Raw genomic sequence first — 21,018 nt, forward strand, 5'->3', positions numbered from 1 at the left:
CTTTTCCTACATTAGAAGTGTCAAATAAATGGCCCATAACACTCCCGAGTGTGGACGGAACCAGACTAAAATGTAAATGGGAAATATTGAACAAAATAAATAAAAAATATGATAAAATAAGGATAACATTAGTAGGTCACTTTCTTACAGGGATCCTTATCTCTAAATCCTGCAGGAATTTAGTGGTCTTTATTCCTATTTGAATTTGACACCATGTCATACATAAGGAAGATTCTTGTTATGTCTGTCAAAAGTAAATAGCTTCAACATTGAGTGATATGTCAGTGGCTCTTCAGGAATATTTGCATTGCTCCTAATTTAGCTCCTAATTAATACTTTAGGAATGGGAAGGAAAGTTGTTGGGGTTTTTTTTCCCATCAGTTTATATATGACAAAACTAAATAAGTATGAACAAATTGAGACAATACAGAAGGGATCAAATATGTTAATTTCAATTCAACAACTATATATTAAGCAGTTGCTTTGTGCCAGGCAATGTGCTAGTGATATAAAGACAAAAACAAGTCTCTCTCCTCAAAGAGCTTGTGGAGGGAAAGGCAGTGGAGGGAAAACAGCATGTACACAGAGAAGTACAAGATCTATACAAAGTAAATATAAAATAATGAGAATATCAATGACGGGGAGGGTCAGGAAAAGCATCTAGGGAGCCTTGTCAAGAAAATGAAGGATTCTAAGAGGTGGAGGCCAGGAGGGAGAGCGTTCTAGGCATGAGAGAAAACTTGTGCACAGGCATGAAGGAAGTAGATAGAATGTGTCGGGAACAACATACAGACAGACCCACGTTGGCCAGGCTCTATAATGTGTGAAGGGCTGTGATGTGAAATTAGCCTGACATGAGATTGTTTAGAGTTTTAAATGCTAAACAGAATAGTTTTATTTGATCATAGAAGTCATAGGGAGCTGTGACAGCTTCTTGAGGTGCCTGTGGTCTCTCCCTATGTTTGAATGGTCACCACATCTTGTTGATGATATCTTCTCCACATCTGTTCCATCTGTCCCCTTCTGTTTACTCATATCTCAAACACCCTCATCACCACCTACCTGGACTACTGCTGTAGCCTCCTACTTGGTCTCCCTATATCGTCTCTCTCCTCTCCATTCCATCCTCCATAGAATTGACCAGACTTTGAAATTTCCTTGCTCAAGAAGTTTTCCTTGCCTTTAAAATAAAATACTGACTTTACTGCTTAGCATTTAAAGCCCTTAATTTAACTCTGGCTTCCAGCCTATCTTTCCAAGCTGATTGCACATTTCCTCCATGATCCTACAGTCTAGCCAAACTGGCCTTCTTGCTGTTCCTTACATGTTCCATCTCTCATCTTAGTGCCTTTCTACAGGCTGTTCCCCTTGCTTAGAATTCTTATCACCCCTGCCTCTTGGAACTCCTACATCCCCTCAAGGTTTAGCTCCTTCAGTGCCATCTCCTTCAAGAGACCTTTACTAATTTCCTGGGTTCATCATCACTGTATTTATTTTGTATGTATCCTGTATTCATTCATCTGTGAACATGATATGTCTCTATTTCTTGTAGAGTGAGGAATAGGGGACTATCCCATTTTTGGTATTTGTATCCGAAGCTTCTATGTGTGTGGCATTTAGTAGGTGTTTATTTGACAATAATAATAACTAGCATTTATGTAACACTTTGAGGTTTGCAAAGCACCTAACAAATATTTTCTCATTTTGTCTTCTCAATAATTCTGAGAGGCAAGCGCTATTATTTTTATTCCCATCTTATAGATAGGTAAACTGAGGCAGACAGCATTTAAGGTCACACTGCTAGTAAGTATCTGAAGCAGAAGTTGAACTCAAGTCTTTCTGACTTCAGGTCCACTGTTCCTCCTAGCAGATTGATTGATTAAATAGTATGAAAATGCGTGTCCAGGGATGCTTCTTCTGGGGGAGAGCCAGGTTTCTGTGAGTACAAGAAGATGGAAAATAGAAGTCATGAAAGAGGAAGAGGTCTGCTCCGAAGGGTAGTGGAGTTCCTCTGGAGTTCTAGAGGACACATTAGGAGAGGAGGGCTGAGCTGAATAGGAACTGTCTAGGGGAGTACTGAGTTATTGGAGATGAAAGAAGGAGGAATGGTAACTGGGAAGAGAGTTGGTTTGTTTTTTAAGTGTTTTGCTAATGCTTTTTTTTCCTTTTTTTCTGCCATTTTGAAATAACTCTGTCACCCCATTAGGAACCTCCTTTATAACAAGTGAATATAGTTAAGTAAAACATAACAACACATTGACCATGTCCAAAGAATGTACCGTTACTCCTTGGAGGCTTGGAGGTCATGCATCACCATCAGTCCTCTGAAGCCTTTCACCATTGTTTTTCTTTACATTACTGTGGTCATTGTGTTAATAATTCTTCTGGTTTTGCTTACTTTGGTTCATATAAGTGGGGAGGGAGTTTTTGCCTAGGTAGATACTGACTTTTAATTTCAGATATTCTTTAAGGAAGAGAGAGTTTGCTAACTACAATACAATAGAATGCCTTACGTAAGCAATGATAGCTCTATCCTAAGCCCTAGCTAGGATGCTTTAAAATTTTTTTTCTGTTTTTGGCTGAGACTTTGTAGTGGGATGAGGCTGAGTATTAGGGGGACAAGCTTGATACTTGGGCCTTCTCTGGTTATAGTAACTTAGGAAGAGTTGTTTTACTCACCCTTCCTCAGCCACTGCAGGTCTTCAGATGTGGATTTGATTTCCTCCCCCTGGGCATAAGCCCTCTGCTGTTTGGTTCATTTTGTTTTAATTGTTTTGTGTGTCACCAGAGCAGGGCTTTTGTGAAATCTCTCCTTCATTTTTATTCTCATTTATCTTTCCCTTTTGTCTTTTTTCCTGTCTTCTCATCTTCTCTTACACAAATCTATTTATCATGAATTGACCAAAAGCATCATGACTGTCATTTTTTCCTAGGTTTCTCCCTTGCAGCAAATGTTTCATATGTACGTATATATTTATATGTACATATGTATATACAACATATGTGTATACCCATATTTAATTACATGTTATTTTTCATTTTTAATTTTCCTTTTGTGGTCCATGTTTTGATCTTCCTTAGGTCTGTTTTGGCAACATCTCCCTATTCAGAAGCATCTCTAGATTTCATTAGCATATTACTTACTGCTTATTTTAGGTGATTAAGAATATTGCTAAATAAGAATTAGCTTAATCTATATTTTATACCATAAGTGATTATTTTGCTTATTTAAAAAAAATGTAGACCTAGAACTGGGAGGGATCTTAGAGGTCATCTAGTCCCATGTTTCTTAAACTGGGGTCATAATCCACAGTTTAAGAACCCTGAAGGGATCTCAAGTGGAAGAAGTTTAAAAAGCCCTGAAAATTCTTTCATTTTACAAATGAAGAAACTGAGGTCCATGAAAGGGTAAGCGACTGCTCCAAGGTCACACAGATAATGAGTGGTTGAGCCACCTTTGGGTCCAATTCAATGTTCTTTCCACTGTAATATGCTGCCTCCATGAGTCTCATTAAAAGTTGTGTCAGAAATCTTTTTGAATAGTATTGACATTCAAGTTGATTTGTCTGACTTCTCAGGTATATTTCATAACATGATACAGAAGGACATTTGATTCTAGAATGTGCTGTTATGGCTCACACAATTTTAAGAAATTCTTGCTTCATACCTCATACTTCAGAAAACCAAATGTTTTAGTTCTAAAATCTAGGACTGCTCTTGGAATGCAAATTATTTCGGTCTTTTCTTACCTACAGAGGCCAAATTAATTCTGTCACCTTTTCACCAGTGGCTTAGATCTGCTGGGGGTGAGTTAAAGTTATGGAAATGACTTGGCCTTGAGGGATATATCTGAGGAGCATATAGTGGCTTCTGGTAAATGCTCAAGCTCCTTATCTGATAGCAAGCTTTGTCACCTGTGTTGTGCATTTTCATCCAGTCACTGGCTAGAATGAATTGAAGTAGGACTGATAAAGAATAGGCCATTAAGTATTTTGAAATGATAGTTATTTAGTAGAATTGGTTTTTTGTTTTGTATGAGTTGACCCTGTAGGTCCGTAAGTAAAGGTGTGGGAAACTCCTAACTCTGAATTGATTTTCCTCTCTCCTCTGTCTTTTCAAATCCCTAGCTCATGTGCTATTTTTCACTGGAAGCCTTTCCTAATCATCTTAGTTGCTAGTCTTCTGTCCTGCCTCAAATTATGTATATACTACTAATAGTAATAATTCATATTTATATAATGTTTTATATATGTGTATATGTGTCTGTATATCAATGTCTATGTAGGTATCTGTGTATCTACAATCAGACTTCCAGATTCCTCAGTCTACTCAATTCTCATCACCTATTGCTCCATTTCACTCAAGCCACTCAAGAGATGGCCATGTCATTGAGCTGGGCATCACTCACAAGTATTCTATATCTGTATTTACAAACTCCCCATTTCTTTTATCATTCCATCTTTCCCCTATGCTCTATGACCTTTAAACCTTTTCTTCATCTTCACTGTGTTCTCCATTCTCTCCACCCTTCTGTTCTTTACCAAGCCATCATCCCTACACTGCCTACATTGTCCGTCCTTCCTTAACTTGACCCTTTGGTGAACCAGATCAACTCTACAATTTCTTCTACTCTTGAATCCCTTGGTCCCTTATCCTAACACTGATAATTTCTTATGATATACCATCTCTAGATTACTCCTATCATCTGCCACCTTTATTTCTGTTCACATGCTGTTGAATGGAGCTGGAGGAAATCATGAAACTATGTTGACTTGGGTTCACTACAAATTTATACCAGCTAAATATAATCAGTCACATACTCAGACACACACTCAGTTGAGCCCTTACTCCAGCCCAATAATCATTCTTTACCTCTCTGATTGAATTCACTATGCCACACCCTGTAGCAGCTGTTTTAAACCTTCTCATTTCTCCTCAAGCCTCCCATGGCATCTCTTCTTATCAACTCACCTCATATCTCACTGAACAAATTGAGGCCATTTGCTGAGGACTTCCCTTTCTCCTTTCCTCCTTCATCTCACATCACTCAGCTATTTACCCTATTCTCTTTCACTCCTGTTTTGGATAGAGAGCCCTTCTCCTTGCCAAGGCCAACTCCTCCACATGCATCCTTTCCCATTTTCTCCAATCGATTGTGCCCACTATCATTCCCACTCTCTCATCTTAAATCTCTTCCTATCTGCTGGTTCCATCTTTGCTGCCTACAAACAAGCTCATGTTTCTGCCATCTTTTAAAAAACCTGATTCACTTGATCCCATCATTGATGCTAGCTATCATCTTGTATTTCTCCTCTGCTCTTAGGCTAAACCCCCTGCGAATGCTGTCAATACTTGATGCCTCCACATCTTTTCTCACTGTCTTCTAAACCCTCTCCAGTCTAGTGTTTGACCTCTCTCCTCTCTAGGTTTTCATGATATTGCTCTCGCCTACTTCTCCTTCTATCTGTCTGACCTCTTTTCAGTCTCCTTTGCTGGTTCTTTATCTATGTCATACCCACTAACTGGGGGTGTCCCATAGCCTCTGTTCTGGTCCTTCTTTTTTGTGCTGTACTCTCTCACTTGGTGATCTCATTAGCTTGCATGAATCTAATTATCATCTATTTATGCAGATGATCCCCCTCTTCCAGATCCATATATCTATCTGTATTCTGTTTCCTGAACTACAGTCCTGAATAACCAACTGCATTTTAGATATCTTGAACTAGATGTCCGAAACAGAAATTGTTTTCCTTCATTGCAGACCTTCTTCTCTTCCCAACTTCCCTATCCCTGCCCAGGACAGGTATTAGGAAAACCCAGAGAGGAGATTAGGAGAGTTGACAGTGTTAAATGCAGCAGTGAGTCAAGAACAAGGATTAGGAAAAAGCCATCAAATATGGCAATTAAGAGATTATTGCTAACTTTGGTAAGGATAGTTTCAGTTAAGTAATAAAATTGGAAGCTAGATTGAAGAGAGTTAAGAAGAAAGCAAGAAGAGATAAAGGAAGACTATGAGTATAGATGACTTTCTCAGATAGTTTGGCTAAAATGGGGGAAAAGATGACAATTACTAGTGGATATGGTATGAGTAAGCAAGGTTTTCTTTTTTAAAAAAAATATTTCTATTTTTCTCAATTACATGTAAATTTTAAAAAATTTGTGTTTTTTTAAATTTTGAGTTGCAAATTCTTTCTCTCCCTTCTGTGTCTTGAGAAGGTAAGCAATTTGATATAGATTATGCATTTGAAGTCATGCAAAACATATTTATATATTAACCATCTTGCAAAAGAAAGGATAGACCAAAAAAAAAACCCAAGAAAAATAAAGTTAAGAAATGGTTCAATCTGCATTCAGATTCCATTCTTTCTCTAGAGGTAGATAGTGTTTTTCATCATATATCCTTTGGAATTGTCTTGGATCATTGTATTGCTCAAAATAGTTAAGTCTTTCACAGTTGATCATCATATGATATTGCTGTTACTGTATGCAATGTTCTGCACACTTCACTTTGCATCAGTTCAAGTTTTTTTCTGAAATCATCCTACTCATCATTTCTTATGCCATGATAGTATTCCATCACAAACATATATCACAATTTGTATATCCATTCACCTGCTGATGGGATTCAGTTTCCAATTCTTTGCCACCACAAAAAGAGCTGCTATAAATATTTTTGTACATAGAGATCCTTTTCCTTTTTCTTTGCTCTCTTTGAGGTACAGAAGATTTTTTTTTGAGGATGAGAGAGATAAATGTGTTGGTAGGCAGCAGAAAGGAACCAGAAGATAGGATGATGATGATGATGATGATGATGATGATGATGATGATGATGATAGAGAATATAATTGTGGGAGCCCTCTTCTGGAGAAGATGAGAATCAATGAAATCAAGATAGATTGGCCTTGGTAAGGCCAACTAACTTGGTAAGAGCTTGGCCTTGGTAAGGATAATGGCCACCTCTTCTTCAGGTACATGAATTAAAGGGGAGAGAGTGAGGAAAGATATCAAAGGATTATGAGATGAGGAAAAGTGAGAAGTAGGAGCTCATGGCAAATGACTTTGCTTTTTGTTGCTGGAATTTAAATTCTGGACATGATTAACACAAAATACATTACGAACTGTGAAAAAAGGGAGCTATGGCAGTTTGGGAATACCATTAGCTGATAACTAAAATAGTGTCAATATTAGGTAGCACATAGTGGGGGTTAAAACAATCAAGTTGCTGTTGTGTCTCTATCATAGCAGATTTTCACCTTTCCATGATTTCCTATCCTGTTTGTTTCTTGTCCATGTTCATTCAATGTTGTGGAGGCCTTCCTCTAGATCTTTTTAGGTTTTCTGAGTATGAGTGCAGAACCTGGGCTATCCGTTTGCTATCTCTATATTTCAATAGAAATGCTACAGCAAATGTACCCACTATCTGACTTTTCATTGCCCTTTAGGTTACCTACACCTTTGATTATTTTTCAGAAATTGTGGTGTTCCAAAATTCACAACCACATAGCATCACTGTATTAAGAATTTGATTTTTAGGTCAAGGAGCAGCTTGGGGTCATTAAAAAGACTGCAAAGACTGCACAGTTTCCCAAATGTAATCTACACTGCTCTCTTCCTCCTGTTCAATTCTGGCCCAACTGGTTATCCATCTGCAATGGGCATCTGCAGTGCCTGACCCAGATAAACATAGACTCTTGGTCTAACTGAATGAACTGATTACCAACTATACATCACAATCTAGACAATAGGCACTTCCCCCCAAATATTCCACCAAGTAGGTTCCTCCTGACTCTAGGGCAGTTATCTTCAGTGCAGCCCCCATCATTGCAGACCAATCAGGAATTGCTGCATCATCTCAACAAAATGCATGTGATGTAAATGCCTGGCTTTGTGCGAAATATCCCAGTTGCCCATATTCCATTTTTTTTCACATTTAAGTGTTTCTTTTGGTTCCTTTGATTTCTCTAATCATCCTTATTACATAGGATACTGTTAGTTTCATATATTTTTTTTAAAAAATTATTGGTAACTTTTATTTTTACATCACTTATATTTCTCCCATATCTTCCCCCCTTCTCCCATCCCAGAGAAACATCCCTTATATACTTTTTTAAAGAGGAAAAGAAAAAAATTAGCAAAACCAATCAACACATCAAAAAATTTTGGTTCTATCTTGTAATGTTCCACACTTATGGACCCCTGCCTCCACCTCTTCAAAGTAGTGGGAGGGTGGTGTCTCCTCATATCTCTTTGAGGTCAAGCTATCAATTTCATTTTTTGTAGTACTGTTTGGTGTTTTCCATATCTAGTGTCTTGTGACTCTTCTGGATGAAAGTATTTCTGAAATGAGATGTGAGGCTTCTGTGTATTATATAAGCCTTTAGCCTCTTTCATTTCTTAAATTTTAGCCATCTTTATCCAACACACTTTCTCCCATTGTTCCCCGTGCCACATTTACATTGAAGCCACCAAATATATATTGACTTAGTTTGGAGGCTTTTGTTTAGTTCTGTATACAATTTCTTTTCCTCTTCATCTGCAGCAGATGTTGGCTTATAAGCTTCAGTTTTCTTCATGGTAGTCTTTATGTGTAGCATAAGCATTGCAAGATGAGATGACCAAGTGATATCCCTTGTTGCCTTTTGTACACAAAGAAACAAGTTCAATTTCTTTGTTTACCTCTCCAAAGAGAATCTTTGAACCATCCTTTGATTTAGCTGCAACTTTTGTCTTTTGATTGTGTTTATCATGAGAATATGAATATTGACATATTTTATTTTTTCAATAGTAAGGCAACTTTTTTTTGGTTATTGGAAAAAGATCTCACGTTTAGAATCCCTAGAGTTAAGTTTATGTTTACAGATAGTCTAAAAACTGTGATTCTTTAGTATTCCCTGCTTCCCACTGCATGATTTTAAAAAGTTATTTCATTTTATTTCATATTTTAATTATTTCTTTATTCACTCTTTACTTTTTTCTTTTTTTGTATTTATTTAGTATTTTAATTTTCCCCAGTTACATGTAAAAACAATTTTAACATTTGTTTTAAAAACTTTTTAGTTTCAAATTTTCTCCCTTCCTCCCTCTTCACTCCCAACCCCTATTGAAAAGGCAAGCAATTTGATATAGGTTATGTATGTGTAGTCATGCTAAACATATCCATAACAGTCATATTGTGACAGAAAACATAGACCAAAAAAAAACTCAAGAAAAATAAATAAAATTTTTTAAAAAGTATGCTTCAATCTGTATTCAGACACCATCAGTTCTTTCTCTGGGGATGGATAGCATTTTTCATCATAAGTCCTTCAGAGCTGTCTTGAGAATGGCTAAGTTATTCATAGCTGATCATCTTATAATATTGCTGTTACTTTGTACACAATCCATTTCACTTTGCATCATCCTGTGCAAGTCTTTCCAGGTTTTTTTGAGAGCATTCTGCTCATCGTTTCTTATAGTACAATAATACTCCATCATAATCACATACCTCAACTTGTTCAGCCATTCCCCAGTTGATGAGCATTCCCTCAATTTCTAATTCTTCACCCCCAGAAAAGAGCTACTGTAAATATTTTTGTACATATAGGTCCTTTTCCTTTTTGGTTTTTTATCTCTTTTGGGATACAGACCTAGTAGTGGTATTCTAGGTCAAAGGATAGGCCTGGCTTTATAGCCCTTTGGGCATAGTTCCAAATTGCTCTACAGAATGGTGGAATCAGTTCACAGCTCTACCAACAGTGCATTAATGTCTCATTTTTCCCACATCCCTTCCACCATTTGTAATTTACCTTTTCTGTCCTATTAGCCAATCTAATAGGTGTGAGGTAGTACCTCAGAATTGTTTTAATTTGCATTTCTCCAATCAATACTGAGTTAGAGTATTTTTTCACATGGCTATAGATAGCTTTGATTATTCCATCTGAAAACTGATCATATCTTTTAATCATTTAGTATTTGGGGAATGGCTTTTATTTTTATAAATTTGACTCAGTTCTCTGTATGTTTGAGAAATGAGGTTTTTATTAGCAAAACTTGCTTCAAAATTTTTTTCACAGTTACCATTGCAAACTATATTTCCCTCCATCCTATTTCCCCAACCCCTGTTTATTCTATTCTCTCTCTCCTTTTACCCTGTCCCTCCTCAAAAGTGTTTTGCTTCTGACTACCCCTTCACCCAATCTACCCTCCCTTCTGCCACCCTCCTTCCCCTTCTACTTTACTGTAGGGTAAGATAGATTTCTATACCCAATTGCATGTATATGTTATTCCCTCTTTGAGCCAATTCTGATGAGAGTAAAGTTCTCTCACTACCTCTCACCTCTCCACTTTTCCCCTCCACTGTAAAAACTTTTTCCTGCTTCTTTTATGTGAGAGAATTTACTCCATTCTACTTCTCCCTTTCTCTTATTCCCAGTACATTCTTTCTCACCCCTTAATTTTATTTTTTAGATATCATCCCTTCATATTCAATTCACACCTGTGCCCTCCGTATATACTCCTTCTAACTACCCTAATAATGATAAATGTCTGAGGAGTTACACATATCATGTTCCCATGTAGGAATGCAAACAATTTAACCTTATTAAGTCTCTTATAATTTCCCTTTCCTGTTTACCTTTTTATGCTTCTTTTGAGTCTTGTATTTGAAAGTCAAATTTTCTGTTCAGCTCTAGTCTTTTCATCAAGAATGATTGAAAGTCCTCTGCCTCATTGAATGCCCATTTTTCTCCCTGAAGGATTATACTCAGTTTTACTAGGTAGATTCTTGGTTTTAAAACTAGCTCTTTTGCCCTCCAGAATATCATATTCCAAGCCCTCTGATCCTTTAATGTAGAAGCTGCTAAATCTTGTGTTATCCTGACAGTGGTTTGACCATACTTGAATTGTTTCTTTCTGGCTGCTTGCAATACTTTCTCTTTGACCTGGGAACTCTGGAATTTGGCTATAATATTCCTGGCAGTTTTCATTTTGGGATCTCTTTCAGGAGGTGATAGGTAGATTCTTTCCATTTCTAATTTACCTCAGGTTCTAGAATATCAGGACAGTTTTCCTTGATAACTTCTTGAAATATGATGCCTAGACTTTTTTTTTTTTTAATCATGGCTTTCAGGTAGTCCAATAATTTTTAAATTATCTCCCCTCGATCTGTTTTCTAGGTCATTTGTTTTTTCAATGAGATATTTCACATTGTCTTCTATTTTTTCATTCTTTTGGTTTTGTTTTATTGTTTCTTGATTTCTCATAAAGTCATTGTCTTCTATTTCCTCCATTCTCTTTTTTTTTATTGTTGTTTTTGCTTACATTCTAATTTTTAAAGAATTATTTTCTTTAGTGAGCTTTTTTGGACCTCCTTTTCCATTTGACCAATTCTGCTTTTAAGGCATTCTTCTCCTCATTGGCTTTTTGGACCTCTCTTGCCATTTGGCCTAGTCTGTTTTTTAAGGTGTTATTTTCTTCAATATTTTTTTTGTGTCTCCTTTGCTAAGCTGTTGACTCTTTTCTCATGATTTTCTTGCATCACTCTCACTTCTCTTCCCAATTTTTCCTCTGCCTCCCTTACTTGATTTTCAAAATTCTTTTTGAGTTCTTCCATGGCCTGAAACCAATTCATATTTTTCTTGGAGGATTTAGATGTAGGAACTTTGATTTTGTTATCTTCTTCTGAGTATGCTTTGATCTTCCTTGTCACCATAATAACTTTCTATACTCAGAGTTTTTTTTTGTTTTTTGTTTTTGTTTTTTTCTGATGTTTGCTTATTTTAAGCAGCCTATTAGTTGACTTTTAACTCTTTGTTAAAGGAGGGCTCTGCTTTCAGGATGGAGGTCCCAGGCATCAGGGATTTTGTGCAGCTGTTTTCAGAGATACTTGTAGGGACCTGTAAGTTTTCAATTCTTCCAAGGTGGTATGATTGAAGGAGAGGTGTTTACTACTCTCCTGACCTGTATTATGGTCTGTGAGCCACCACAAGCACTCTTTTCTACCCTAGAACTATGAGGAGGGTCTCTCCTCCACTACTGTCTGCAAGCTCTGCCATGCTAGTGCTCCTCCTTGCCCTGGGACTGCCACCTAGGACTGTGACCTGCATCTGAGTATGGGCAAAGCAACAGGGTCCTGCCTCAGTGCTACCAAAAAGACCCCTGTAATCTCCTTCTGACCAGTTGTTCAACCCTCTTACCATCTGTGGGCTGAGAGCTCTGGAAGCAGCCGCCACTGCTGCTGCTGATTCAGTCACTTCCAAAGGCTGCTCCTGGTTTGCTGGGGCTGGTGCTGTGCTGGAGTGGCCTGTGCTATTGCAGCCTGTGCTGGTCTGTGTTCCACTCTTATTCGGGTGTGATAGACCTTTCCTGCTGACCTTTAAGTCAGGCCTGCACAACATACGGCCCGCAGACCACTTGTAGCCCACCGAAGGATTTCTGGCAGCCTGCAAAAAATGTAGGATTGCCACTGTGCACTCTCTCCTGTTTGTCACATGACCTGTGGCAACCAACCATAATCGGTCTGTCTCTAGTCTAACCTATCTGTGGCCCCAAGAAGTTTAGCCTATTTTAATTTTGGCCTCTACCTACTGCCAAGTTGTGCAGCACTGTTCTGAGTTGTTTTTGGCTTCTGTGGGCTCACATTGCTGCCAGTGATTCAGTCACTCCAAGGCCTGCTTCGGGTTTTCTGGGGCCTGATCTGTGCTGATGCAGCCTGTGCTGGTCGGTGCTCCTTTCTCACCCTGGTGCAACAAACCTTTCCTGCCAACCTTCCAAGTTGTCTTAGATTGGAAATTTCTTTCACTCTGTCTTTTTGTGGGTTCTACTGCTTTAGAATTTGTTTAGAGTCATTTTTCAAAGGTATTTGGAGGGGTTTGGGGGAGAGGTCAGGTGAGTCCCTGCCGTTAATCTGCCATCTTGCTATTCACCCTTTTCTAACACACTACTGCCAGCTTACACAAAAGCGGAAGGAGGGGATCACCCAGGATTGAAAGCTTTTTTCATTTTTTTTCCTCTTGGGTTTCCAACCCCCAAAATTCATCATTTAATGGCTAACCTGTTGTCAATGAGTACCCCTACACTTAGTTGATCCACAGGCAGTAGACTGTTACTAGAATGGTAGCACTTACCAGAGCTTATACTTGCTGAACGTCAATGTAGCCTTTGAAAAACATTCCATCATAATAGGACTTTTTGGAAGTATTATTACTATTATTGTCATTTTGCAAATTATATGATAAGTGTACAATCATGGAATCATAGAATTTGAGAGTTGGAAGCGACTTTGAGCAGCCATGTAGTCCAATTCATACTCAAAAGAAATCTGTGCCATGATATACTTGACCAAAATTCATCTAGTCCATTTTCAAGAGTATTCACAGTTTCCACTTAACTTCAGATTTTCTATTCAGTATTATTTATACTGTTTTGGTTCAGATACAGGCTATATTTCCTCTCAAATCTGACTTGTATAAAACTTGAATGAAGCCCACAGTTCTGATTTCAGTAGTGGATAGTAGTGAAGATGATAGTATTAAAGGTATGACAAAATGAATAAAATGTATTTATTTTTGAATTAAAAGAAATATAAAATTTTGCAGCAAAATATTTTAATAAGGTAGTTATTAAACCCAATATTTTGTCATGTCCTCATTATTTCAAATTCTAAATTAGTGGTATCTGAATTGATGTTATTTTACTATCTTTTGGGGCAGGTAGGTAGCACAGTGGATAGAATGTTGGGTCAGAAGTCAGGAAACTCATATCCCTGAGTTCAAATGTGACCGTAGGTATTTACTAGCAGTGGAACCCTGGGCAAGTTACTTAACCCCGTTTGTCTCAGTTTCCTCATTTGTAAAATGAACTGGAGAAGGAAATAGCAATCTGCTCCAGTATCTTTGCCAAGAAAACTCCAAACGGGGTCACAAAGGGTTAGGTGCAACTGAAATGATAGAACAAAGGTACTATCTTATATGACATAGGTACTATCTTTAAGGGAATTATAGGGTGTTTTATGAATTCTTAGACTGTAGGTTAGCAGATATTAGTTAGATTTCAGTATAATGGGTTAATGGAAGCTCTCCTGTTCTTATTTCCTGAGTTAAACTGGTTCTGAGAAAAGGGAGATAACTGAGCTAGAATTTTCCGCTATCTTTAGCTAGCCTTCATAATAAGGATACATTTAATATCTTGGTCTAGCCTAATTTTGAAGAACTCTCTTATCCTACCTCCCCAAAAAGGAGATTCCATAGTTTCCCAAATCTATACAAATGTTTAATGATCCTCCTAGTTAGTAAAATTGACCTTATATTTCTAACCCACATTATTAAAATTTGAAAAAGATTTTGAAATAGAATCAAGAGAGAGGTTCTTAATTGACATTCTCGAGTTGTAATTGATAGTTTTTTGTTGTTGTTATCCAGTCATTTCAGTCATATCTGACTCTTCCTGACCCCAGTAGGGGTTTTCTTGGCAAAGATACTGGAGTGGTTTGCATTTCCCTCTTCAGTGTGTCCTCATTTTACAGATGAGGAACTAAGGGAAATGGGGTTGAGTGACTTGCCCAGAGTCACATAGCTACTAAATGTCTGAGGCTGCATTTGAATTCAGGGATGAATTAGATGTTGCCTCGAAGACTAAAAGCATAGTTTAAAACCAACTTCTAGATTAAAAAAATTAGTAATATCTCGCACTTAAAATAACACTTTAAAATTTGCATGGTGTTTTACATCCTTTCTATGGCTTTATAAAATAAGTTAACAATAGCTCAGATTTATATAGTGCTTTGAGGTTTGCAATGCACTTTTCAAGTATCTTACAACAACCTGCTATTATCATTCCCATTTTACAGGTGGGGAAACTGAAGCAGATAGAGATTGAGTGACTTGCTGAGGTCCACACAGCTTAATAAGTGACTGAAGCTAGGTTTGAACTTAAGTCTTCTTGACTTCAGGTCCAGCACTCTGTCCACTGTGCCATCTAACTTGTGTTAATTAAACTTTATTTTCTTGTGATGGGAAATATGTCATACGTGATAGCCAATGCCTAGCACCATTCCCAGCTCTTAGCAGAATGCCAGTAATGTAAAAGGTGTTTAATATTGATGTTCATCATTTGTTTTCAAAGAAGACCAAGGACGTTACAATGTTGGGGTCAGGGTATGGTGTGTTTGGCTGTGGCTGATCAGTTCAATATGTGTTCCAAAGGCACTACCAGAGATAGGGCACAAGTGGTCCATTAGACCATTTGTGCAGTTCATATTTCTTCTGTGCTTCCACAATTCTTCTTTGCCCATGGAGTACAGTGCCTTCTTTGATGTGGGCATACCATGCTGGACAGTCCTGTACCAGCATTTCCCATGTCTTCCAGTCATTACTAATGTTCTTTAGTGATACCTTGAGAGTGTTCTTATACCACTTCTTCTGACCACCATGTGAATGATTACCTTGTGCGAGTTCTCGATAAAGTAGTCTTTTGGGTAAGCATGCATTTGACATTTGGGCTGTGAGGCCAACCCATCAGAGTTGTGCTCTCAGCAATAGAGTTTGATGTTTGGCAGTTCACCTCTAGAGAGGACTTCAGTGTCTGATACCTTATCTTTTTTTTTAAATTAAAAAAAAATAATTTTTCTTAAATACTAAAACTTAAATACACAAGAAAAGAAAAAGAAACATATTATAACCTTAAATACAAAATAAGAAATGAAAACAAAACATTGCCATGTTCACAGTAGGACATAAGGGAGGATTCAAAATATATAGCAATAAATTTCCATTTCAAGAAAGCCTATATAATGAATACTACACATTGTGTTCTGAGCTGTCCATCTTTTCCTTGCTTCCTTGTAAGTTTTCTTTTGTTCTCTGCTTGCATTTTTGATACCTTATTTTTTTGGGTTTTTTTAATTTTTGTTTTTAATTTTTTTATTAATTTATTTTGATTTATCGGTAATCATTTCCATATGCTTTTGAGTTTAAAATTTTTCTCCCCCTTCCTCCCCACCACCCTCCCCAAGATGGCACACAATCTTATATAGGCTATACATTTACATTCATATTAAACATATATTCACGTTAGTGATGTTGTAAGTAAAAATTAAAACCAATAGGAAGAACCATCAGAAAGAGGAAACAAAACTCAACAGAAGAGAAAAAAATAGCAATTCAACTTCCATAGTTCTTTCTTTGGATGTGGATAGCATTTTCCATCACAAGGCCTCTGGAGATGTCTTAGATCCTTGTTTTGCCAGGAAGGGTTAAGTTTATCAATATTAGTCATCACAAGACGTGGCTGTTATTGTGTACGTCGTTTTCTTGGTTCTGCTCTCTTCACTCAACATCAGACCACACAAGTTTTTCCAGGTTTTTCTGAAGACAGCCTGTTCATCATTTCTTATAGCACAGTAGTATTCCATCACATGCGTATATGACAACTTGCTCAGCCATTCCCCAATTGATGGGCATCCTCTCAATTTCCAAGTCTTTCACACCACAAAAAGAGCTGCTATGAATATTTTTGTACGTGTAGGTTCTTTTCCCGTTTGTGTGATCTCTTTGTGATATAGCCCTAGGAGTGCTACTGCTGGGTCAAAGGGTATGCACATTTTTATAGCCCTTTGGGCATAGTTTCAAATTGCTTTCCAAAATGGTTTGATCATTTCACAAATCCACCAACAATGCATTAGTGTTCCAGTTTCCCCACATCTTCTCCAACATTTATCCTTTTCCTGTTTTGTCATGTTGGCCATTCTGATAGGTGTGATGTGGTACCTCAGAGCTGATACCTTATTTTGCCAGATAATCTTCAGGATCTTCCTGAGACATGGCATGTCTCATGGCTCTGATAGACTGTCCAGGTTTCACAGGCATACAATAGTGTAGTTAGCACAATAGCTGTGTAGATCTACAGATGTCAAAGTGATTGAGATCCATTTAGTTGAGTTTAGGATATTTTACTTCATGAGAATTTGTCCCAAGAAAGAATTTATCCCAAGAAAGTAGTCTGACCTTATCACTTCTTCCTTTTATTTAATACATTTTCTAATATTTATGAATTTTAATCATGCCTTCGAATACAGTTATAAATTCCTTACTTATAAGTTACTGTAGGTGAGGAGGTCATGATGGACATGCATTTTGGTTAATTGGAAAAAAGCATTGCCTTTGTGCTTACAGGCTATTTCCTCTAGCTATAATCCTTTATTTCCCTGTAGCTTTCTCCCCTCCTTCACTTCAGTGCCTAGCCATCCTGATTTAAGGCTCAGCCCAAATGCCCTCTGTCTTTTTTAAAAAATAAATTTATTTATTGTTTACTTTTAGACGTTCTTTTCTTTTTAAATTTTGAGTTCCAAATTCTTTCCCTCTCTCTCACCCCTCTTGTACTGAGAAGACAGGGAAATTAAATCATTTATACATGTGAAATCATGTAAAACATTTCTGTATTAGCCATCCCTTAAAAATAAATAAACAAAAAAATAAGAAAATTCTCCTTCACTTTATACTCAGAGTTCATCAGTTCTCTCTCTGGAGGTGAATAGCATTTTTTCATCTTGAGTCCTTTGGAATTTTCTTGGATAATTGTATTGATCAGAGTAGCCAAGGCTTTCACAGTTGATCATCATATAACACTGTTGTTACTTTGCGCAATTCTCTCCTGGTTCTTCTCACATCACTTTGTGTCAGTTCATATAAGTCTTCCCAGGTTTTTCTGAAATCATTCACCTTATCATTTCTTATGGCACAATAGTACTCCATCACAATCATATGCCACAACTTATTCAACCATTCCCCAATTGATGAGCGTACCCTCAATTTCTAATTCTTTGCCTCCACAAAAAGAGCTGCCATAAATATTTTTGGGTATATAGGTCCTTTTTCTTTTATCTCTTTGGTTATAAACCCAGTAGTGGTATTGCTGGGTCAAAAGGAATGTGCAGTTTTCTTTGGGCAGAGTTCCAAATTATTCTCCAGAATGATTAGACCATTTCACAACTCCTCCAGTTTATTAGTGTGCCTATTTTCCCTCATTCACTTTAGCATTTGTAATTTCTGATAGGTGTGAAGTAGTGCCTCAGAGTTGTTTTAATTTGCCTTTCTTTAAGCAATATTGATTTAGAGCATTTTTTCACGTAAGTACAGTTTTGATTTCTTCTTCTAAAATCTCTCTGTTCATTTCCTTTAACCACTTATCAATTATGGAATGGCTCTTATTTTTATAAATTTGACTCAAATGAGGCCCTTATGACAGAAACTTGGTATAAAAATTGATATTACTTCGTTATCTGTAGTACCTTTTAGTAAAATGTAGTTTCCTTGATTATCTCTTTTCATTAGGTCCCTTTTTGCTTTTGCTTTGTCTAAGATCATAATTGTTACCTTTGCCTTTTTTACTCCAGCTGAAGCATAAAAGATTCTGCTCCATCCCTTTATTTTTACTCTGTGTATGTCTTTCATTTCAAGTGTGTCTCTTGTAAACAAAATATTCTGGATTCTGGTTGCTACATTTTATCTACTTCTGTTTTATAAGTGAGCTCATCCCATTCACATTCTATTCTACTCCTTCAACATAGAAGCCATTAAACCTTGTGTGACCTTGACTGTGGTGCCACAATATTTGAATTGTTTCTTTCTGGCTTCTTTCAATATTTTCACCTTGACCCAGGAGCTCTGGAATTTAGCTCTGAGAATTTTCATTTGTGTATCTGTTGCAGGATGTGATTGGTGGATTCTTTTGATTTCTATTTTAACCTTTGGTTCTAGGGTATCAGGGTGGTTTTCATTAATAATTTTTTAAATATGTAAAGACTCTTGCTGATTATGGCTTTCAGGTAGTCCAATAATTTTTAAATTATCTCTCCTAGATCTGTTTTCTAAGTTAGTTGTTTTTATGATGAGATGTTTAATATTTTCTTCTTTTTTTATTCTGTTGACTTTGTTTTATTGTTTCTTGATGTCTTATGGAATCATTAGCTTCCACTTGCCCAATTCTGATTTTGAAGGAATTATTTTCTTCAGTTAGTACCTCCTTTTTGTACCTCCTTTTCCATTTGGCCTCTTTGCTTTTTAAGGAGTTCTTTTCATCAGTGAATTTTTGTGTCTCTTTTACCATTGGTCCAAGTCTGTTTTTTTTTTTAAGTGTTATTTTTTTTCAGTATTTTTTTGTACCTTGTTTCCCAAGCTGTTAATTCTCTTTTCATAATTTTCTTGCATCACTCTTATTTCTTTTCCCAATTTTTCCTCTACTACTCTTGTCTCTTTAACTCTTCCAGTAATACTTTTTGGGCTGGGGTCCAATTAGCATTTTTTGAGGTTTTGCTTGTAGTTCTTTTCACATTGTTGTCTTCTTCTGAGTGTTATCTTGATCTTCCCTGGCACCAAAGTACCTTTTTATGGTCAAACTATTTTTTGTTGTTTGCTTATTTTTCCAGCCTATTGTTTGACTTTGAGCTTTATATTAAAGTTGAACTTTGCTTACTTGGAGGTGGGGAGGCATTGTGCCAAGCGTTAGCCTTTTTGTGCTGCTGTTTTGAGAGTTAGTTCTGGGGGTCTGCAAGTTTTTGGTGCTTCCAAAAGTCACTACTCTCCTGGCCTGAGCTCTGTCCCTGAAACTATGATAGGGACCCTACTCCCTTGTGATAATTTAGAAGCATTCCTCTCTACCCTTTCACTGCCACTTAGAACTGCAATAGAGTAGACCATCATCACTAGCAGCATCCAGTGACAGCAAAGGTCCCCTTTTAACTTCTTTCTGACCAGTTGTCTGACCCCCCTTCCTTTCCCCACATACTGTCTCTGGACTGAGAGTTCCCAAAGCTGCTCTACAGTTGGTCGCAGCCACTCTGGGCTGGCTCCCACCCAGGTGTCATAGAGCTGCTCTTGCCAGCCTCCTCAGTTATGTTAGGCTGGAAAGATGTCTCACTCTGACTATTTGTTGACTCTCCTGCTCTAAAATTTTATGTTAGGAGTTATTTTAAAGTCGTTTAGAGGGGAATGTTGGGGGAGTTTGGCTGAGTTTACCTGTACTCTTTCATCTTACAAATGCTATCTCTTTAATGAAGCTTTTTTAAAAACTAATCTTGCCACCTTCTGAATTAACATTACTTCGTATTCTGATTATTGTATTTTCATGACTTTTATTATGTTTATTTTTTGTCTTGTGCTTATTTGTCTATGCCCTCTCTCCTAGTACACTGTAAACTCCATGAGAACAAGACCCCTTTCTGAATTTTCTTTGTGTCTTCCAAAGTGACATTTGCTCATGTAGGGACCCAGTAACATTTTCTTGCACATATAAGTGCCCAGTGAATATTCACAGAATGAATGAATGAGTTACAAGATCAGTGTTTGAGTCTTGACTATCCCTTACTTGCTTTGGGATCCAGGGGAAGCCACTTAGAGTCTCCTGAGCCTCCCTGTCCTCATCAGGAACTTGAGCATATCTGCTCTGATTCTCTCCTAGGGTTATTGAGAGGATCAGATGTAATAATTGATGCAAAGTTGCTTTGTAAACTCTAAGTGCTATTTGCTTTATACTTGTTAGGCATCTTTTTTTTCTTTACATTTTATAACTTTGCACAGTACCTAGATGATGGAGTAGTGGAACCTGGTGCCTGAAAGGCCCTAAGACCAGATCTCTGAAAGCAACCCAGAATCCCAGTGTCCCTTCCGCCTTACCTCCCCTGGTGAGAAAATTCTCTCCTTGTTACAGGCAGACAGAGTTAACCCTGTAATTCCTGAGATAAAGGCTATCATTACAGGCACAAGGGATGCCTGCCCAAGGATTCTGTCTGTGGTGCTTGCCCAAGGACCATGCACTGGCAACCCATCTATCTTGTTCCCTCAACAAAGCTATCTCTGTTACCTCCCTTAGTTTTCCTGTACATTCCAGCAGCCCAGCACCTGGACTACATGCATATAACTGACACTCCCTAATCCCACCCCACATCACCTAATTAGCATACTTGGCATCCTTTCACTGTCCCTTTTCCTTATAAGCATTAATATCATCCCCATCAGGTTGCAGGTTCCTTAAGAACCCTTGCCCGCT

At 37.5% G+C, this 21,018-nt stretch overlaps 1 protein-coding gene across 1 annotated transcript in view; it reads left to right on the forward strand.

Annotated features, from left to right (window-relative positions):
- Nucleotides 1–21,018, forward strand: part of TTBK2 (tau tubulin kinase 2) — a 214,681-nt gene that overhangs the window by 21,692 nt on the left and 171,971 nt on the right. The gene's annotated exons all lie outside the window — the stretch shown is intronic.

The sequence above is a fragment of the Vombatus ursinus genome, unplaced genomic scaffold (genome assembly GCF_900497805.2).
Source record: "Vombatus ursinus unplaced genomic scaffold, bare-nosed wombat genome assembly UNPS02014794.1, whole genome shotgun sequence".
Classification (NCBI taxonomy): domain Eukaryota; kingdom Metazoa; phylum Chordata; class Mammalia; order Diprotodontia; family Vombatidae; genus Vombatus; species Vombatus ursinus.